We start from the raw sequence: 20,781 nt of genomic DNA, 5'->3' as shown, positions 1-20,781 counted from the left end.
GAGCCAAATTACATAGTTGCACACCTTCCAGATGCAAAATATGCTGATCCCCAGAACATGTAGTTTGCTCAAAGTTGTGTCACTAGACTAAAAATCCAGGATGTCATCACTTACATCACCCATGTATGTATCCCCTATTTATCGGGTGCTTACAGATTATACAAGCAAGGAGTCTGCTCTCCGTCCCCACATGACCCGCATCTAGAACAACTAGGGACAACTGCAATGAGCTTTCATTCCTCACAGGGAATGTGGGAGGCACACAGAAGTTACCGGTTCTCAGTAATTCTCAAATCCCTTTTCTTTTCTTTTCTTTTCTTTTCTTTTCTTTTCTTTCCTTTCCTTTTCTTTTCTTTTTTCTTTTCTTTTCTTTTCTTTTCTCTTCTCTTCTTTTCTTTTATTAATACGTGCTTGAAGCATATGAAGTTTACATTCAACGTAGGGAATAGATACATATACTTAATGTATCTTGACTTTTTTAAATTTCCCCTCCCCTCTCCTTCCTCCTCCCACTATCTCTAGAGCCCCTTTTCCAATTTTAATTGTTATTGTTATTATTTTTCAGTTGTGTTTGCAACATATAATATTTACATACATTACAGATATTTGGTACATGTGTATGATTCATCTTAAATATTATGTCCTTTTCTCCTTTCCCTTCACCTCACCCTTGGTCGCTTGGACCCCTACCCATTTGCAAAAGATCTATCTTCCTGATGCTTTATATTAACCTTTTATTTTGCTCTTTACTTTGCACTCAAATGAGAGAAACTCTATTGTATTTCAGCGTCTGTGTATGATCTTTTTCACTTAACATTATGTTTTCCAGGTGTATCCATTTTCCCACAGATTTCAAATGTGTCCTTCTTCATAGCTGAGTAGTAATCTATTATGAATAGGTTTTGTTGAGTAAATTCTAGCAGGTTCCACTCCAATGAGAAAAGGGGTTTTTCTTAAAGCAATCCTAATTATTCTCATTGGCATGATCTTTGTCTATTGTTTTCCATGGGTTTTGAGTCTACTCTCTGAGATTTCTTTCTTTTTCTTTTATCATCTTTGGGGACTCTCCCCTCCAAAGAAAAGCACACTTGAAAACTATTTATTGATTTATTGATTTATCTCACATAAATATTATTAGCCTGCTCAGAACCTCTAGAATGTTTGGATCTCACAAGATACTTTAAATCTCAACCCTTTTAGTAACTGATGATCCCACATGTAGAGTATTTTACCATTAATTTTTTCTCAAAATGGTATAAGTTTTCTGGGTGTTTGGTTCCCATTAGTCTATTAGTCAAATATTCAAATATACATATGTATCCTTCTAAAAATAGGAGACTGATATTTAATGATATTTAATGTGGTCACCTTTTTCTATCTAAAGAGATCTTCTTTATATCAACTGCAGACTTTGTACAGAAAACTGATGACACTGATAGAACCTGTGATTCAGTGTAGGACCACAAGCTGCAGTAGACTTTGAGGTCCTTATATGTTGAAGAATCTATGAGAAGCAGTTTCCAAATATTCAGGCTGAAACACATATCACTTTTTCATTATTACATTAGATATAATTTTACACTTGATCTTAGCCAAAAGGCAGAGAAGCTATACATTAGATATATTTTTAATCTTTTAAATTACTGTAGGCTTAATTTCACCAGTATTTTACAAGTAGGTAACCTTTCTTCAGCATCTATTGTCTACTTGGTTGTCATGACAATGCCACACGTCATATGTTTTAGTAACTATATCCTAATTTCCACTTTTGGTTTTTAAATCTTTTGCAAATTACTATGTATTAAATGACCCCTAAATTCAGAGACTAAAAATAGCAGTCATTTACTTTTACTTATAAATTTTTAGGCTAGCACAAAGTAAACTGTTGGAGGCTGTGGTCAGCTAGTGAGCTCTGGAATGGTAGATGGGTTTACACAGGAGCAACACGGAGACAAACTGTTCTTTAAAGCAACTCCTTAGGGGGCTGATACAGGTTTTTATATGTCTCTGAATCTTCGTGTTTTACATTATGCCTTTCATTCTCTTCCAGGGATCAATAGCATCACACAAGCATGTTCTCCTAACAGCATGGCATGAGTAAATAAAGAAGTCAAGTGTAACCAAATCAAGTTTCAGAAGCCAAAGTCAAGAATAGAATGAGTGTCTTCAGTGTTATGGCCAAGTGTGTGGATACAAGACTGAAAAATAGGACAACAATTCAATCTAAAAATAGGTTCACACAACTCTCTTGGGTTTTCTTTCTTGTAAAATGTCCATGCATATACTCCTGTTTGGAGGGTCTATTTCTATATATTACATTGTATTATAATATGAATAACTCTCTGGGTAAAACAATTATCCTTTTTTTTCAAAAGAATCTTCTCTGATTTATCTACTAGACATTTCAGTTTCTCTTAGTAATCCTTACTACATCTTATTCTGGTCAATAGTATCATTGCAGTCTTTAGGGCTTTGCAGTGGATCCATTCACATTTATTTCTTCAAACTCCATTCTTATGAAAGAAAAATAAAGACATTATCATAATTGTATCACATCAAATGTAGTGAGTAATCTCTATTGTATGTCTCAATGTACCACTCTGGTTATTAAATGACATCAGTTAATGAATCAATAATTCTTTTCTTGAACTATTAATTCAATTACATCATCTATGAAATTGTCTTTTGCATGTTAGTAAAGTATTAGTCTATGTAACTAAAAACTGTGCCCTCTTCACATGAAAACTGTATGTTTTATGAAAAATTATTTAACACTAAAAATTAGTAAATGTTGTAAACTTATTTAAATTTTATATACTTCGACTAATATTAATCTGATAATAAGTTTACGTGACTTTGAAACTTCACTTCTAAAGTGCTTTACAGGACTGGGAAAAAAAAGATTTCTAAAATCCATTACACAATTCATTGCCTTATAGCTAACATGACATTTATAAACCAATCCAGATGAAGTATTGCTATTGTAAGAATTTCATTTTGGTATCGAACCGTGTAAAAAATCATTTTAATCCTAGAGCCTACTTTTCACATATCTAAAAACCACATTACATCTAATCTATTAACAGTTTTGTGTCCAAAGTTTGATTCATGTAGTAAAGCAGACAAATAATAGTTTAGTAAATATAATTTCAATGGTTGAAATATAGAATTTTAAAAATAAGTGTCTTTTCTTAATCAGTAACAAATGAATATCACTGTTCAACATAGAAGTGCTAGTAATTTGTCTGGTCCCATACTATTTCCTTAGAGTGGATCTATTAAATATGTTTTTTTCAGTTGAATGGATTTGCTTTTTTATTACCAAGCTCATATTATGTGTCATTATTTTACATTCTGATACATGATTCTCTCATCTTAGATTTAGTTTCGATGGTTATTTAAAATAATAAAGTCTGAAGCAAGTTACTATTAAAGAAAAAAAGGAAATATGATGCCATTTGATGTTGAATTTAATTTAAAGAATCCATTCATTCAGCAAAAAATATTTACAGAGTACTGCATTTCTTTAAGTCAAAAGCAATTTGTATTATGTTTAGTTAGTTGCCATTAAGCTTCTTTTAAAATATTCATCTTCCTAACCCAGTTCTTATGAAGATTATATTTCAAAATCAAATTAAATTGCTTGGTTAAAAGTAATTCCACATTCTATGTCTACTATTCAGAACTGATTCAATCATAAACATTTCTGATTAGTGTTTCATATATAATGTTGTGCTTCTATGAAGTTTATATATAGCATAAGGTTTGTGTATCAAACTGCTTCTACAGGTGAACCTGATTTCATCCGATATGAGGGAAGATTACAAATAGTGTCTTAAAATAATAGATGACAAGGAGACATTTTTCTCTTATAATACCTCAGCATTTTTATGCTCTTAGGATAGAGAAATGGAGGTAGTTAAAACTCATATAATGATAGTTATCCTTTTTTCATTATCAAACTGTTCACTGATATGTTGTAACATTAACTCATTTTGTAGTTATGAGATTAAAATGGCCAGAGAATTTTCTTAAAGAGAAAGCTAAAAAATCTATTAACACAGGTACCAAACTGAAAATGTAAAACATCATAAGTAAATTTTAGGAATGAAGTATTATAACCAAATAAGTACATTATTTAGATAGAGATGTGTATAACAGATCACTTCTAACTGGTCCCCATGAAACCCATTCTGGAGCCTTCATCCTGAATGCAGCAGTACTACCTGAGACTTGCTTAGAATCAGCAGCATGGAGAAAATGCAAAAGCATTTTAGTTATTTATTATTATTTTACTTATTATCATTACTGTAACTAGAAGATTCTTTTGTCCTCATTGATTTTTTAAAAAATTACAAACAAGCTTCCATTCTGCAAAATACCTACTAACAAGAACAACACCTTAAAGAACAAAATAATGATTCTAATCAACAACTTGCAAGAGCCTGAGTCCCTCAGTCAGATATTCTGCAAGGACCTGAATGTTGCTAGCAGCCATGGAAGGAGATTCTTCCTCCACAGACCCTTAGATTAGATTAGACCACACTACAACCCTGGTTGACACTCAGAGTCAACCTCTCAGACATTGAGGCAGAGGATTTAGCTAAGCTGCATTTTATTTGTGATGACAGACACTGCAGGATCAATAGAAGTGAGTACTTTTAAGTCTCTAGGTTTGTGATAACATTTCCAAAGAAATAAACAACTGCTACAATAACAAAATAATATGGTAATACATTGAGTGGTAAATTCAACTCTTTCTCAAACAATTCATATGTCAAAATCCTATATTCTAGTGCCTCAAGGTTATATTAGAACTATCAGAGGTTTGACAAGAAACTGAAAGGCAAGTTATGAGAGCCTATACTAACCTTAAAGCACAATGAGAATAAGAAAGAAATCAATTGTCCTAGTACAATAAAGAGATGTTTGTGTAATGGAGAAATAAGATAAAATTGTAATTTATGAGATTTATATTGAAAAATCTCATTTCAGTTTTTGATATTAGGGGAAGGATTTATAAAAAGAATTTACTGAGTTCAATTTATCCATGTTACATTTGACATATCAGTATGGCACCCTGACTGAAAATACATGTAAGTGGACTTAAAATAAGACCTAAAGTTGAAGCTGAAATATATTCATAATTATCATTAGAAGCTAAGGTAATTATGAATTTTAATATAATAATGTATAAGATGCTAAATTTTTTTTAATTAAAATTTAAAATTTAAATTACTTAAAAATTTTCACACAGGTATATCTCAAAAATTTTTCAAACAGGTAGATCTCATATTTTTTGTCCTAACCATATTTTTAAATACAGCAATGTCAAAGAAGGTCAGTGTGTACGCAGAAATGCAAGTTATTAAATGCCCAGAGTTTTGGGTTTTAAAATGCCCACCCTACTGGTCAAACTTGATTAAAAACTTAATTTGGCTGAGAGAATTCTGGAAAAGTGACTGGATTGTAAAGGCACTGATCTCACCAATGCATTACTCTATTGATAGCTTGGTAGCTGAATGGGCATTAAGAAGGTAGGAACTTTGTAGAGAAAGAAGGACACGGGGATATATTTTAAGGGATTGTACCTGGTTTCTTCCTCTCTGGCTCTTCCCCTCTATGCTCCTTCAGGGATGCATAAGGTGAACAGATTTCCTCTGCCATATACTCCCTTCATAATGATGCTTTGGAGCCAGTTGACCATGGACTGAAACCATTGAAACCATTAGCCAAAATAAATCTTACCTTCTTTATGTTGCAGATGTTGGAATTTCATCTCAGTAATAGGATTCCCTCTGGTCCTGTATTTCTGCCAGCAGAGAACAATGAAGACTGAGTCATTACTGAATCTTGACAAGTAATGCTGACTTCTAGAAAGTTAATGGACAAAAAATTGGCTTCTTTATTATAAAATTAAACCTTGTATGCTTCACAATTCTCAGTTGAATTCTTTCCACAGTAACTTATTTCACATGTTGGTAAAATAAAAGCTAATGAGTTTTTTCCTCAAGCAACAATTTTATACACTGATTTGCCACCAAGCAAATTAGGTCACATTTTATTTTGTAGAACTACTACAGCACTGTGTCATTTAGAACAGAAACATATATGATCAATGTTTTGTTGAATTTTTCAGTTTCCTAAGCCCAGTTACTGTATATGATAATAAATATAAGATGCATATAGGACTCTGAAGTGAGCTTTATCATCAATAAAAATTTAAGGAGTGTTCAAATATGTAAAATAGCAAATTTTTAGTAAATACAGGATACTTTCTTACAGAATTTGCTTATTTGATAATTTAAAACCCATTCTTACCATGAATGAGAGCTGTGACTTATCTCAAAGAATATGTTCATTTCTGTTTTGCATACTTATTAAATTGTTTATTTTGTTTTTATTTTTGAGACAAGATCTCCCTATGTACTTCAGGCTGGCCTTGAACTCACTATGTACTCCAGGCTGGACTCAAACTCATGGCAATCCTCTTACCTCATTCTCTCCAGTGCTGGGATTACAGGCCTGCACCACTACATACCTGGTTTGTTTTGCATAGTTTAAAAAGTTGCCCTTGGACTCTCCTGGAGAGTACTGACAAACATTTGCAGATAGAGCTCTTCATCGCCTGTGATAATCCAAAAGCTTCAACACATATGCCAGATAGGGTAAATTAAAAGTATTTCTTTGTCATTTTCCAATACAAAATTCTAAAGTATCTGTGGGTTTGGATTTTTTTTTTAATATCTCAAAGTTCTCAGCATTTTCTCTTTCCAACTGAAAAAGACATAGGCCCTTATATTACCACTGCTGGAAATATATAATTTAAGTTGCATCTTCTATACAATTTAGCAGATTTAAATGCATACACTATGTGTTGTCACATAAGATTCTTGTTTTGATTCCATGTTTAAATATCTTGATCTTAGCTTTGGAAAACTACTGCTTTAAGAAAATAGTCTCATCAGCACACGTGCTAAAATTTCCCTTTCTAAAGATAAACTTCAAAACACATTTTCAACTGATGTTTTTGTCTCTTAATCAATGTACATGACAGAAAGAAATACATAACATGAATATTTGAGAGAAACTGATGAGATGAATGATAGGAATATCTTTAAAAATAACCCCTGTAGATTCTGATTAGGACAAATTATCTATTACCTAAATTTAAATCTGTGAATATAAAATCCATCACTCCAGCATCTTATCCTTATGAGAAACACATCCTTCTAAATTAAGTGCATAATTGCTTCCAAAGTTCTTTAGCAAAAGTTAACTGAGGTACTGTGCAGCTATATTTTTATACTCTTTTTAGAAGGAATCATATAAATCTTAAATATATCATATCTGTTATTTTTCAATATGAGAAACCTTTTACTCTATTTAAAATAAAATGAAAATTTATATTTTCCTTTGCTATGTGATAAGTGTGATTCCATGGATCTTACATGCCTGAAATTGAATCCTTATTTTGCTAATCCTAGCTAATTATGAGTATTTAATTAAACTTTTTCTCTGTTTTTTCATTTTTAAAAATTATGAGTCTTATTAGCATTATATGAGAAATGCAAGCCAGATATATAAAAGCCTGAAACAATCTAGTCAACATAATTATTACTGATAATAATAAATGCTTTATTATATGACTTTAGCAGTCTAGTAATCCAGCTTCACATTTATTTTGTTTTATATTAAACCTAATCTCATTAGCCATGATGCTATGGTTCCACCAGGTCTTAGTGTGAAATAAGATTATTCTTTTTCAATGGAGAAACCAGAATGAATTACAAGATTTAACAAGTTTCCTGCTTGCCTAGATGTTATGTTCCTGGTTAAAATGCTCTTCTTTAGTGAAACTACGGTGTCCTGGTCTACTCCACACAACTTTTATCTCCTCATTGAACTTAGAGTCCTAGGAACATCCTGGCTCTTTACTATGTCACTCAACAGTACTCTGGAGTAGAGAAGGAAAGCATATATCTTTGCGTACACCTATCCCAGTTCAAGTGGGTTTGGCAACATGAATATTTTTCACCTACAGAATATGGTCAGAAGGACACCATAATATCCTCCTTATCTCCCCTCAATAAAAATATTAAATCCCAGAAAGCAGAGCTTCTTCAGCTGGAGTCCTTAAAGGAAATTGTGGTGTTCACCTGAGCCTATCTGAACTGCATGCCCTAGGAGAAGAAATAGATACTGTTTTTCTAAACGAGTTGGTAACATTTCTCATCACAGAAAATTCTGACTAAAATTTTTGTTAAAAGCATTTATATAAAAGAAAGGAAATAATGTTTCATTTCATTATCTTGCACCGAAAAAGAATAAAAAAGGAAACAGGCTTAAAAGAACAATTTAAATAATAAATTTAAAAAAATTTTCCCTTTGAGAAGTCAAGAGATAATACAATTTATTGAAATAAGAAGGCTTTTGATATATACAAATAATATACTATTTTAGTTTAATACTAGGTATAATGGTTATTTTTTAAGTCAACTTGTCTGGACCATGTTGCCCAATTATTTGATGAAACATTTTTCTGGAATTTTTTGGATGGGTATTATTGAATGAGAGTAACACTTAAGTATGTGGATTTCAAATATAGCAAATTATTGTGTTTAGCATGAGTTGGCCTCATCCAATCACCTGAATGCCTGAAAATCAAACAAACAAACGAACAAACACACTGACTTCTCTCCACTGCTAAGAAATTTTACCATCAGATGGTTTTCCCTGGGGCTTATTTGGTTGTCCAACATTTAAGCCTGCTCTGAAGACATATGAGCCACCAGTCTCCATAATCACTTGAGATAATTTCTTAAAATAAAGCTCTCTATAGGTGTGTAGATGTATGGAGACCCTATTGGCTGTGTTTCTCTGTTGAACCCTGATTGACAAAAGTTTGTACAGGAGCGGTTCTAGATGAGCATAATTATAAAGCAGAGCTTCTTAAATTGGCACTGGAGTTTCTGTAATTGGCTTTCTAAGATCATACCCCATATAGATTTTTGACAGATGAGATATATGATATATATATGTATGTACGTATGTGTGTGTGTATATATATATATATATATATATTCATGACATATCCCTAATCAACCACTTATAAAAAGGAAGAGTCTGAGTGATGATATTTGAGATAACTTTGAACACTTTTGCTAAGCTAAGAAGCCTAAAGAGACTTGCTGTTTACTCTTCATGTTGCTGCCAAGGTGGGGAAAGAAAAGGGTGAGCTCAGAGCATCAAATTCCCAGCATAACACTGTCCAAAGGAACTGAAAGCATCTGTACGTCCCTGGAAGGGAATCCTTGTCTCTTATACCCATAGGGTTGACAGTGCTAAACCTAAACCTACAATCTCATACAAGTTGTGTATGAATTAAACGGTCAGTTAAATTATTGGTATTGCTAATCATCAATGTTATAATTACAGCATTTATTGAAAAGGAATAAAATCTTTTTGTAATGGGGATATATAGAAAGACCTGGATTAAGCTGGAGATACTGACATCCTAAATTCTGATAACTATTTTTTGGCAGTAGAGGAACCATCTCCACCCCCTCTGAGACTAGTGCTACATAGTACTGTCAGATTAACCACTGATGACATTTCCTGGAACAATTGGCTTTCACAATATTGCTGATTTCCTTCAAGAACCAATCCTCAAAACCATCTCTACTTAAAATACATATTTATAAATTATGCTTGTATTCATGCCTCCCAAATAGGACCCAAGTGTATACTTTAAAACTGCCAACTCTTTGAATACCTGGATTTTTTGTTTTTGTTTTTGTTTTTTTTTTTGGTACTGGGGATTGAACTCGGAACCTTCTGCTTGCGATGCAGGCAGTGGAACCACTGAGCTAAATCCCCGGCCGTAATACCTGGCTTTTAAAATTTGCAATTATGTTGCAAACTCTTTGCCTTCATTCCTAACATAGAGTACATTTTAATCTCTTAGTCAGTTCTAGCTTTGATATATTTCTCCCTTTCCTGTTTTATTTCAATTTTTTCTTCCGTGATGCCCAAGGTATTTTTATTAGAGGATCACCTATGTTTCAGTGCATCAAATGTTATGAAGCATGTTAAAAAAGGAGAAATCGAAATTGAGATGTTTTGCACCAAACTATCCCACTAAAAGTTACTTAAATGTTATGTTACTTCATTCTTATTTTTTTAAGGAACATGTTTTATTTTGGTTTATAATTTCTGGCATATCAGAAATTTAAGGGCCAGGGATTTAGCTCAGTGGTTTCTCCGCCTGCTGTGCAAGCACAAGGACCCGAGTTTGATCCCTGGTATTAAAAAAGAAGAAAGAAATTTAAACCCATAACTGGAGACAAGGGCTACTTCATTCCATTGTCTTTTATTGTTTTTGAATGTTCTATAGCATTTATTCATTTTTCATTAGCACATGAGCATAGTGGAATTGGGATGTGTCGATGCCACACAAGGAATATGAACATTATGTATTGAAAACATGTACCAAAAAGGGAGGAGAACCGTTGAAAGTTGGAGAGGGAAGGAAAAGGGGATATAAAAAGAAACTAAGATGAATTATATACATGTACCAACTTCCCACAACAAATATAACCATTATATGTGACAACCATGTACTAACAAACTTACAATTTTATTTTCTTTGATATTTTTCATGAATAATTTCTCAGATATCTTTCATTTTCCCAATTTGATACTATAATTTTTTTCTGTTTTTCATTATCTTTCTTTTTTCTTTTCATTCTCCTATGTATTCCTTGTGGCTCGTGTCCTCACATTTTTGTGACAAAATGACATGAAGTTAATCATTTTTTCCCAAGTTATGATGAATTTAAGCTTCTTTACTCACCAAAAATCTAGCATGTATAAATAACATGATGTAATGTTTTCAGTCAAATAATGTTAAATTTTAGTTTCCAAATTCCAAAAGCAAAAATAACCACTACTGAAATTGAAATAAGGGAATTTGTCATAATAAAGCAAATTCATATGTTTTCCACATAATATTTACAAATTAGAGTTATAGAATATTGAAATGTTTGTCTATCTGCTCACAATATGACTTTAAAACCAACTTTCTGCTTAGAAAGGAAAATACATCCAGTCAGTTTTTTTGTTCTTCTTGTATCAAAATTTTTTTTATATAAAAAGAACATTAATTGACATAGAAATACAATGTCATTTAGCAGTAGAAAGAAAACAAGTAAAATTAAATTCTGATGTTATTTTCATGATATTAAAAAACTTTCACTCTCATCTATATGCTTAATATGCCACAGTGAACCTATGAGGAGTGTATATATTAATTTTTGTTATTTTCATAAAGACCACCAAGTTAGAAATTTTATTTTTACAAAAGACACATAGGTAATCCTCACTTATTTTCCCATTGGTTCTGCAGAGTTTTATAATAATAACACCATTGCTATGGTATTAGATGTTGCAATAATATTTGAGGCTGTGTGATCTGAATTACATACCCTCTAGACTAGAAATTGCTAGTTATGTGTCTATGTGAAAGTTACTTAACTTCTATAATGCTTAGTTTTCTAATGTGTAAAATGAAAAAGAATGTAATCTTTACCTTATTTGGCTAGTGCAATACACATTGTTTACAAATTGTACAATATTTTGAAATAGTGCTTGGAATAAAATAAGCCAAAATAATTTTACCAAATATAAGACAACATTCAGATTTAGTCTCCATTTAACATTAAATCATTCCATTGGAAGATTAAACACCAGATAAACAGAACAGAAAACTGAATATACATAATTAAGGAGAAATTCAAGGAGTGGAGGGGAGGGGATTTAGCTCAGAGGGACTGTGCCTGCGTCCCAAGAACAAGGTCCTGAATTTTTTTTTTTTCAGGCACAACTTTTATTTCTTTTTTCTTTTTTTGTTTTTAAATCAGTAAAAGAAACTGGGTCCTAGAAGCTGCAGTGATCTAAGCAGCAGCAAATTTGTGCCTTCATCTTTTTATTTTTCTTTAAATATGGTTATCACACTCCTGTCATACTTCATTTGGATGAAATTCTGCACCATAAATATATAATTATAAAGTTATTAACCCTCATCCTGGGGGGGAAAACGACTCTGGAAGATAATTTTCACTGAAATCTAACCAAACTTCCTTAAGTGTATTGTGACAAGATTATAAATGATATGAAAAATAACATCTGGCTATCAAGTTAAGAAAATGGTTTTCCTATATAAATTTTTGTAATTTAAAAAATGTCATATATTCTACCTTCCTGGGATCCTCAGAATTAAAGCATAAGGAACAGGAAAGAAAAGGAAAAGAATCCAACTGATTGCTAAGGCAGAACATACAAGGTCCAGAATTTGATCCCTGGTATAAAAAAAAAAATCAGAGGATTATGAAATATCTTAGAACACAGTAGTCTAATTATTTTGTATTATATAAAGAAACATATAAACATATATACTTAATATTGTAACACTTCAGTACTTTAATAATTTGAAAGTCAATGATCACATATATATTGAATGTACAATAAATATAATTTCTATTCTAAAGCATTCACATTCCAGAAAGAAAAGTGGAAAATAAATTGCAGAATCCAGAACCATCAAAAAACCTGCATTTAACATCTGATTTTTATACACACACCCAAACACATACACACCCACATATCATATTTGTAATTAAATTTGGTAAAAGCAGTTTAAAAACCATTTTTATTTAGAGCTGGTATTGAATGATATTTATACTTCTGAATTATTTTAATTCTGCTTGTTAGAGCAATAAAATCATGTACTTGAAGTATACAAAAATATATGAGTACCATCTAGTGGTCAAACAGAAGGTAAGCAACAAACCGTGTGAGAAAGTGGGTTAAAGCAGAACAGGAGGATATGCACCCAGAAGAAATTTGTAAAGTAGATTAAAGTTATAGCTAGAATCAGTAAATACCAAGGAAGAGCCCACATGTACATTATAATAGTATGGGTGGTCAAATGCTAAAATGCCGAAGATGAAACAAACAGGACAAAAATATAAATCTGCCAAAACTATACCCAACCACATTTCTATATAATGAAGACACTCAGCATTCTAGAATCTTTAAAATTTATTTTTTTTAGAATTTTACCACTCACACTAATCAGACACAATGGGAATGCAACTCTGATGCAAGGGGAAGGAAGGTGCAGACACTGTAAAATATACAGAAATGAAGATTTTTCAAAATTGTGTTTCAATAAATTTCCCTGAAGGATAAAAACAATTATTGTACATCTAATAATTTAAATTGGAAAACAAATTATCCTAAAAGTCATGTGGAAAAATAACCCTGAAGCTTAGTCATGGATAGTTGTGTACTAAATGATGAAAGCAAAAATTCAAATTCAAAACTCTTTGGTGATAGGTCCGGGAATTTAGCTCAGTGGTTCTGCCACCTGCCTTGCAAGTGCAATGTTCTGAGTTCGATCCCCCATATGAAAAAAAAAAAAAACCTCTTTGGTGATAGAATTCAAACTCAACAAATAAAAGATGTGTTTCCCAAAATGTACATTGATAATGTATATTGAATTTGAATGTTGTATTAATACCTAAGGAGATAACAAGTGTTAACACCCTGACAAAGTTTATGAAATTCCAAGCTTTATCAAATGAATCAAAGTCAGTAGGACATGCAAATTAGGTGTGTATTCAATTATCAATAAATAATAACAAAAATGTAAATACAATCAGAATACAAAATATTTATTTTTTAGGAAAAGTACTAGAGATTTTTCACAGATCTCTATATCAAAATAAATTTGATATCAAAAGTAAGTGGCAAATGTGTCATGCCTGTGTATATGTGTGTTTACCTCTTGTGGGCGTCTTTTGAAATTATAGATGCCATATTTCATAAAAATGCATTTGCCATTTTAATGCATTTGTGATTTTAACCACTCCCGTATTGATAAACGTTCAGCAGGGGTTTTTTGTTTGCAGGAAATTGTGCAATGAGATGGCAGTAAAAAAAAAACAAACTAGGCTGGAGTATCTGAAATGAGTGTGAGAAATTTCAGACCAACTATAAAGTTAGAGGGCACAGAGTCCTTCATGAGGCTGCCTTAACTTCTAATGCCAGCCTTTGTTCAGTGACTTGTCCAGATCATAGTTATAACGTGAAGGTGCAGATTAAAACAAAACAAAAGAAAAAAGAGCATAAAACCATGTTCAAGAGATTATTCAACATAGAGGTTTGACTGTTCTCTCTCTGTTTTCCAGGGGTCTTAGAAAGTGGCTATTCCCATAAACATTAAATAAACATTAGCATGTGCTACTTCATCTCTTAAAATCCATACTGATTTACATGGGGCCATGTCTTATGTGGGATCTACCTCTAATAAGCCAGTTTTCTATGGCCTTTTGGCCTGATCATCTTTATGGTGAATCCATCAGCCAACAGCCTTGAGTCAGCAATCACCAAAAACTATGGGTCAATCATAAATACAAGATCCCAATGAGCTGTTTTTTACCTTTTTTAATCAGCATACCTATTTTTCAAAAGATGCTGTCCATCCAGCTACAAACTGCTATCTATTAACCTTACAACATTTTTGATCAGCAAATAGTTATTCCCTACCTACCTGGCTGTGAGTGCCTCAGGAGAGACCAGTGTCAGCCCTTAGGGAAAAGAAGCTACTTGCTCATTATACCAGGATAAATTGCCCCCATTAACATCTTCCCATATAAACCAATTCTATTTTATATGGAACACTTGTGGGCACTGTTTTCCCTACTAGAAGATTCCTTTGACCCGTGACAATTAAGGGTTTTGGAGATTTCAGGATTATATCATATCCTTCAAATTACAGGGACAATTTTGAATAATATTTAGTACATACCAGTAATTATCTCACAAATGTAAATTGCTTGGTACAAAATCTAAGTGCTATTTCAGGGTGGTAATTACAACCTTTTGCCATTAATTCTAGTTCACAGTCCATTTAGGGTAATTATACAGTAAAATGGCAATATGCACATGTTTAGATAACCCTATGGTTTCTTTTAGCTTGACCAATTAATGCACAATACTGGGTAGGGGAAACATTTCCCAATCAGACAAAATTCTCATCTCCAAAAGGTAAGCAAAATCATTTCCCCTAAATTTTTTAAATATGTTATTTTCATTCACATTTTTACCTTAATCATAAATCCTTAAATTCCTAAACCCTTTTAGTCTAATTGAAAATAACTGGAAATTCTTCAAAAACTTTGAGAACCACAATGCATTGGGCACTATTTCAAAATTTCCCGGAGTTGTTTCTACCTCTCTGACCATTTTACCCACCCACCTGCATATAACCTGTGGTCTTGAGTCAGGGCTCCAGCCAAAGGACAAATTCTTGTCTTTATTAAATGGCAGAATTGATTTACTAGGGTAATAAAAGGTAAGTTTCTCACAGCTTTCTGTGCCTGTGGGTCTCAGAATTGCTCCAAGTGTAGCAGTTTCCGTGATTTGTTGGGCTTCTTTACATTGAGTAACTAATATGATTTCCATGCAACTTCTAAGAGCATTATTTTAGAACTATTTTGGCTCCATCGATTTTGACCATATTAATCCTGTTTCTTAATAATTTTCAAAGATTTCTATTCTGCTGAAAATGAAGTATTGTCCTCTTCAATCTCCATTTCCTGATTATCTTTCAAATTAGTTTCCTCAATACTGTGTTTTAGCACACACACCCCCATTTGATAGTAGCTTTAGAGTTAGAAACTAAGGCTCTGACCAGCTAGCATCCAAGTTGGCCTAGTACAAGTGTCTACCCCATCTCTTCTCTGTTAGTCAGAGTTCTCCAAAGACATAGAACTGAGAGAATGGCTAGATAAATGATAGATGATGGATGGATGGATGGATAGATAGATAGATAGACACATAGATAATTACACCGAACCTTATAGAGACAGATGGGTGAAATATTTCATTTGGGGAACTGATTTATGAATATAGAGACATAGAAGGATCATAATAGGCTGACTGTGAGCTTCACACCAATCTGGAACCCAGAAGTTTAAAAACCAGAAAATCTGAGGTGTATCTCTCAGTCTGGGGCCAAAGGCCTGAGAAACCTGAGCCCCAGGCACAACAATTTGCTAGAATAACTCATAAAATTCACTGGAAGTTAAAGCAATACATGTATGTAAACAGGAAACATAAACAGCCAAATGTAAAATTAGCCAAAGGAAGAGATGTATAGGGCAGGACTTTAGAGGGTTCTGAATGAGAGCTTTTTGTTGTCCTTTCCATATAGCATATAGGGACTTCAATCTATCAGAATTATTTATGAAGCTCCATTAGATAGGCATGATATATTTATTGTTTTCCAATATAGATCTAAGACATTAAGTCAATTGATACTGCATGCTCCAAAGTTCCTGTTGTCTGCCATATTGGTGATCTTTCTGTCATGGTTAGTTAGCCTTTACTTTATGGATATCAAAGTTTGATTAGTCTCACTCTATCCAAAGAAGCTCATAGACTGCTTCTCAGAAGATGAGAGCAAATATCTGAGATTTTTTGTGAAGGAAAATTTGTGTACTACACTGGAGGTCAAGGCTAAAATTTTAGGAGTTCATTTTAATGCCATTTTAATGTTTATAATAAAATTCAATAGGATGACAAACAGTGTATAATGTTGGAGTTTAAGAATAATGTAAGATTGTTTTTATCCTTACCTTAATTAGGCTTGAAGACATGAATGTGTGTGTGTGTGTGTGTGTGTGTGTGTGTGTGTGATTGTATACTAACCCCACACAAGCTACTGTGCAGTAAGCGACTCCTGGTGTGATATGCCTGCCAGGCAAGGCCTCACAGATCAGACTACCAAGTGCTGATAGGTATTATGTCCCTTAACTGTGGCCCTGAGATTTAGATATCTCTAAATATTGCCAGCAAATATGAGGATCATCAATGCGTGGTAGAATTTGAAGCTATAGTAAACAATCAAGGCATAAAGGCACAATAAATGTAGAAATTACTGAAATTAAAGACAGGGATTTAAACACATGCAAATAGATAAAGGCAAATGCCTGGAAAAAATACATATTCTTCCAAATACAACGACAGAAACATTTTCTGGTTAGGAGTAAGGAAACCTTCACTTTTATTTGGGATGCCTTAATTATCTTTATACACTAGATAATGCCTTCACCTCTGCCTGGAAAAGTGTGTTTTACCTTTTATGGCAAAAAGTATTTGCAAGTGTGATAACTTTATAAAACAAAATGGGGAAGGGTTTTCTAAATTATTCAGGAGGGTCATGACATTTTAAAATTTTTCACAAAGTCCCTCATCCAGAAAAGTCATTAAAGAAATCCTCTCACCATTTTCTATTTTGGGAAATGTCTTTTACTTCAAAGAACCACCCATTGCCAGGGGCCATGACCCTGAATTGCAAGTGACCTCTAGAATCTAGGAAAGGTTAGAGAAATTTTCCCTCCAGCCTTCAGATGAAAGCAGATCTGCTGTCACTTTAAGTTTAGTTCAGGGAAATATGTTTTGAATTGTGACTGACAGATTTATACAACAAGGGAACTAACATCTATCTCATGTAAATTTTACCACGTCACTTCTTCTTACTTTCTCCATGTGGAAAATGACTATGTAAATAAACAGGTTATTTGCTAAGGGATTTTTTTTTTATGTCTAATCATCTGTTGTAGGAATGTGATCAAGGTGATTTGTGCAAAGGGTTAATTCAAACAGGACAGTTTTGTGGTTTTCAATTGAGATATTGTAAATCATGTATTGATAACTTCAGCAGGAAGATATTTTGGCCTAAGTAGACAGTTAATATAAATAGAATAAAGGTGATGAGGGCACTTCAAATTTTTGGTGTGGTGGGCTTGAGATTATACCACAAATGACCAGTCAAAACAGAATACAAATACAAGACTGAGGATTCAGAAGGAAACTAATTACTAAGCCAGTAAATGACCAAGTAATCAAGAAGAGGGATCAATATGAAGATACTAGGTGACAAAAAGAAACCACAGCCAGGACTACTTTTATGGAAAAACCATTTCCACTATTCTCAGGTCACAATTAAGTTGATCACATATCAGTCGCAGAAATGTCAGCCTCAGAAAATGTCAGCCTCAGAAATGGAGCTCACACACTCCAGGAGACAAAGTAATTCTAGAACAACGTCAGGCAAATGCAGAGCTTCAGCAATGTGACAGTATCACAAAAACATAACCTTTTGTGTCAACTTCTGATAAAGCAGAAATTACCATAAATTATCATTGAAAATTTTCAAAAGCTGTAAGAGACAATTAGTGATAATTTAGGCTTCTTATGTGTCACAGAAACTTTAAAAATTATGTAGCTTTAGGAATAAAACTCCTCCTAAAATACTAATAGTTTAACTATAATCAAATATATATATATATTTATATATATATTTGTGTATGCATACATGTGAATATATTATAAAGAGCTGTGAAATGTTTATGAAGTTATAAGGTTGTATTAGTCAGTTCAGGTTGCTATAACAAAATATCAGAGCCTAGGTGAGTTAAACTGTATTTTGTCTTCATGCTGGAGTCTAAAGTCCAGGAACATAGTACTCAAACCATTAGGTTGTGGCAAGGACTCTCTTCCTTGCTTGCAAACTTCTCATTTTGCCCCTCACATATCCAGAAAGAAACAGAGAGGTCTGCTGATTTCCCCCTCTTCTTAAAAGGCCACTGATTGTTTTCAATCAGGGCCTCACATTTGGAATATTGTTTAATCTAATGACTTTAAAGACCATATATTCAATGCAATTAAGTTAGAGGTCAAGTTTTCCTATAAATGTGAGAGGGGAATTACTGAATTCATGTAGAACATTGTACAACTGTGTTGTTATCTTTCATATCTAAATGTCCTCCTGGAGTCTCATGCACTCTAAGAAGGGGCTTTAGGAAGGTGATGGAATCTGGGGGTTGGCAGGGTGGTGGTGGTGGGGGATAGGTGCCATTGTTGGGAAGTGACTGCTGCGCACCCTGGAGGCATAACTGGAAAGGGCATGTCTCCTTCTCAACCCCCTCTCAATCCCCTCTCTGCTTCCTGATTGCTATGATGTAGGCAGTGTGCCTGTCCCAGGCCCCTGCTGTATCCTTCTGCCTTAGAGGGACCTGCCCAGGGACTAAAAACGTGAGTTAAAATGAACCTCTCCTTTTAATTGTGGGTGTTGGGAACTGTGTCTCAGCAACGGGAAAGTGAGGAAGCCACATGTTACACTTTGAAAATTAGGTTTTAGAAAATTACATAAAAAGTTAAATAAATTATGTTATTTTGGTAGAGACAAGACAAAAAAATAGAAAGAACAAAAATATGTACCACTTTACTTCTAGGTACAAATGTTCAAAATGATGGCATTTTGTTACACTCATATTTCTCTTCATGTTGATATTACAGAAATTAAAATTATATTAGAAGGTAGATATATTTTTATAAAAACAGACTTTACCAAAGCAATATTTTAAATGCTCTAAAATATGTGAAATGATATATGATCAAAAATTACATAGATATAACTGGTAGAACATTTTCAATCTCTTTATTATCTTGTTTTTTCAAGAAAAAGTGGAAACATTAGTGTAATAGATCAAGTTTTCACCATTAACTATTTTGAATTTTTTTAATATCATAACCTTCCCACAGGCCACAAATCCTGTTTTAGGTCCCAATGTACTTCCCATCCGGTAGGTTCATGTGTGGGTCTCATGTATGCCTAGGGACAGAGCTCCTTCAGGAGTGTCTGTTCTACTTGGTGGGCTCTGGGAACTTGGGGACTCTTGATTGTAAAGAACGGTTTATAGATCCCAGTGTGTTTCACAGCATTGTAGCATTTTATCCATGCTCAACCTGAAAACATTGGAGAATCATTGCTTAAATCTTACAGTAGAAAAATAATATGAGCAAACATATTTGTAAGCAAAGCATATTCGACATATTATCTTGCTTCTAAACTGAACTCCCAGAACTAAAGGCAGAGATAAATGGATAAATGTCTTCCAGTAAGACCTCCTTTCAATAAAGAAGGATCAGCTTATTACTCCAACTGTGATGGATTGAATTGTGTTCCTTCCACGCTCCTCTTCTCCCCAGCAATACTGTATTTCTAAATAAAGCCTTTATGGAAGTAATGAAGGTGAAACAAGGTCATAAAATGAAGCTGAAATACAAAAAGTGGAAGAAGTAGCTTCTATGTCTCTTCCTCCCAGTGGAAAATCAAAGTTGAGGGCACAAGAGGATTGCAACTCCAACATGGTAAGTTCAACAGAAATGTCCCTGGGAGTGGCTTGAGTGGGCTCCAGTCTCCAGAACCGTAAGAATGTAAATGTTTGTTGTTTCAGGTACCTAATTGCTGTTCTATATTTGAGCAATTGTTACAAAATATCCATTTTCCTTATGATTATCAAACTTTAATTCCAATACTGAGAAAGAGAAAATATAAAAGCAAAATTAAATAAATTGTAGTGCAATGTGTATGACAGTATATGTAGTCGCAAAGACTTTTCATAAAGATCTGATTTCAACTCAATTCATTTTAATTACTAGCTAGCATTAATTTTACCTGCATGACTTCCAAACTCAGGGAGGCTGGAATACTATTAACTTTCTAACACATATTGTAATTTCCAAAGCAAGTATAAAATCAGGTACATAAACTTAGAAATTTTTTTTTATAAACTTAGAAATTTATACTAGGGTTAATGATTAAGCATAAAGAATGCTTTTTTATAAACTGTAGTCAATAAGACAATC

At 33.2% G+C, this 20,781-nt stretch overlaps 1 pseudogene; it reads right to left on the bottom strand.

The window, feature by feature from the left end:
• Positions 1–1,449: 1,449 nt before the first annotated feature.
• On the bottom strand, positions 1,450–1,612 carry LOC147824483 (U2 spliceosomal RNA; annotated as a pseudogene).
• Between the last annotated feature and the right edge of the window lie 19,169 nt (positions 1,613–20,781).

This window comes from Heterocephalus glaber, unplaced genomic scaffold, assembly GCF_053883595.1.
Source record: "Heterocephalus glaber isolate CG9 unplaced genomic scaffold, H.glaber_assembly_v1.0 deba00001538, whole genome shotgun sequence".
Classification (NCBI taxonomy): domain Eukaryota; kingdom Metazoa; phylum Chordata; class Mammalia; order Rodentia; family Bathyergidae; genus Heterocephalus; species Heterocephalus glaber.
This window is presented reverse-complemented; position numbering and strand designations above follow the sequence as displayed.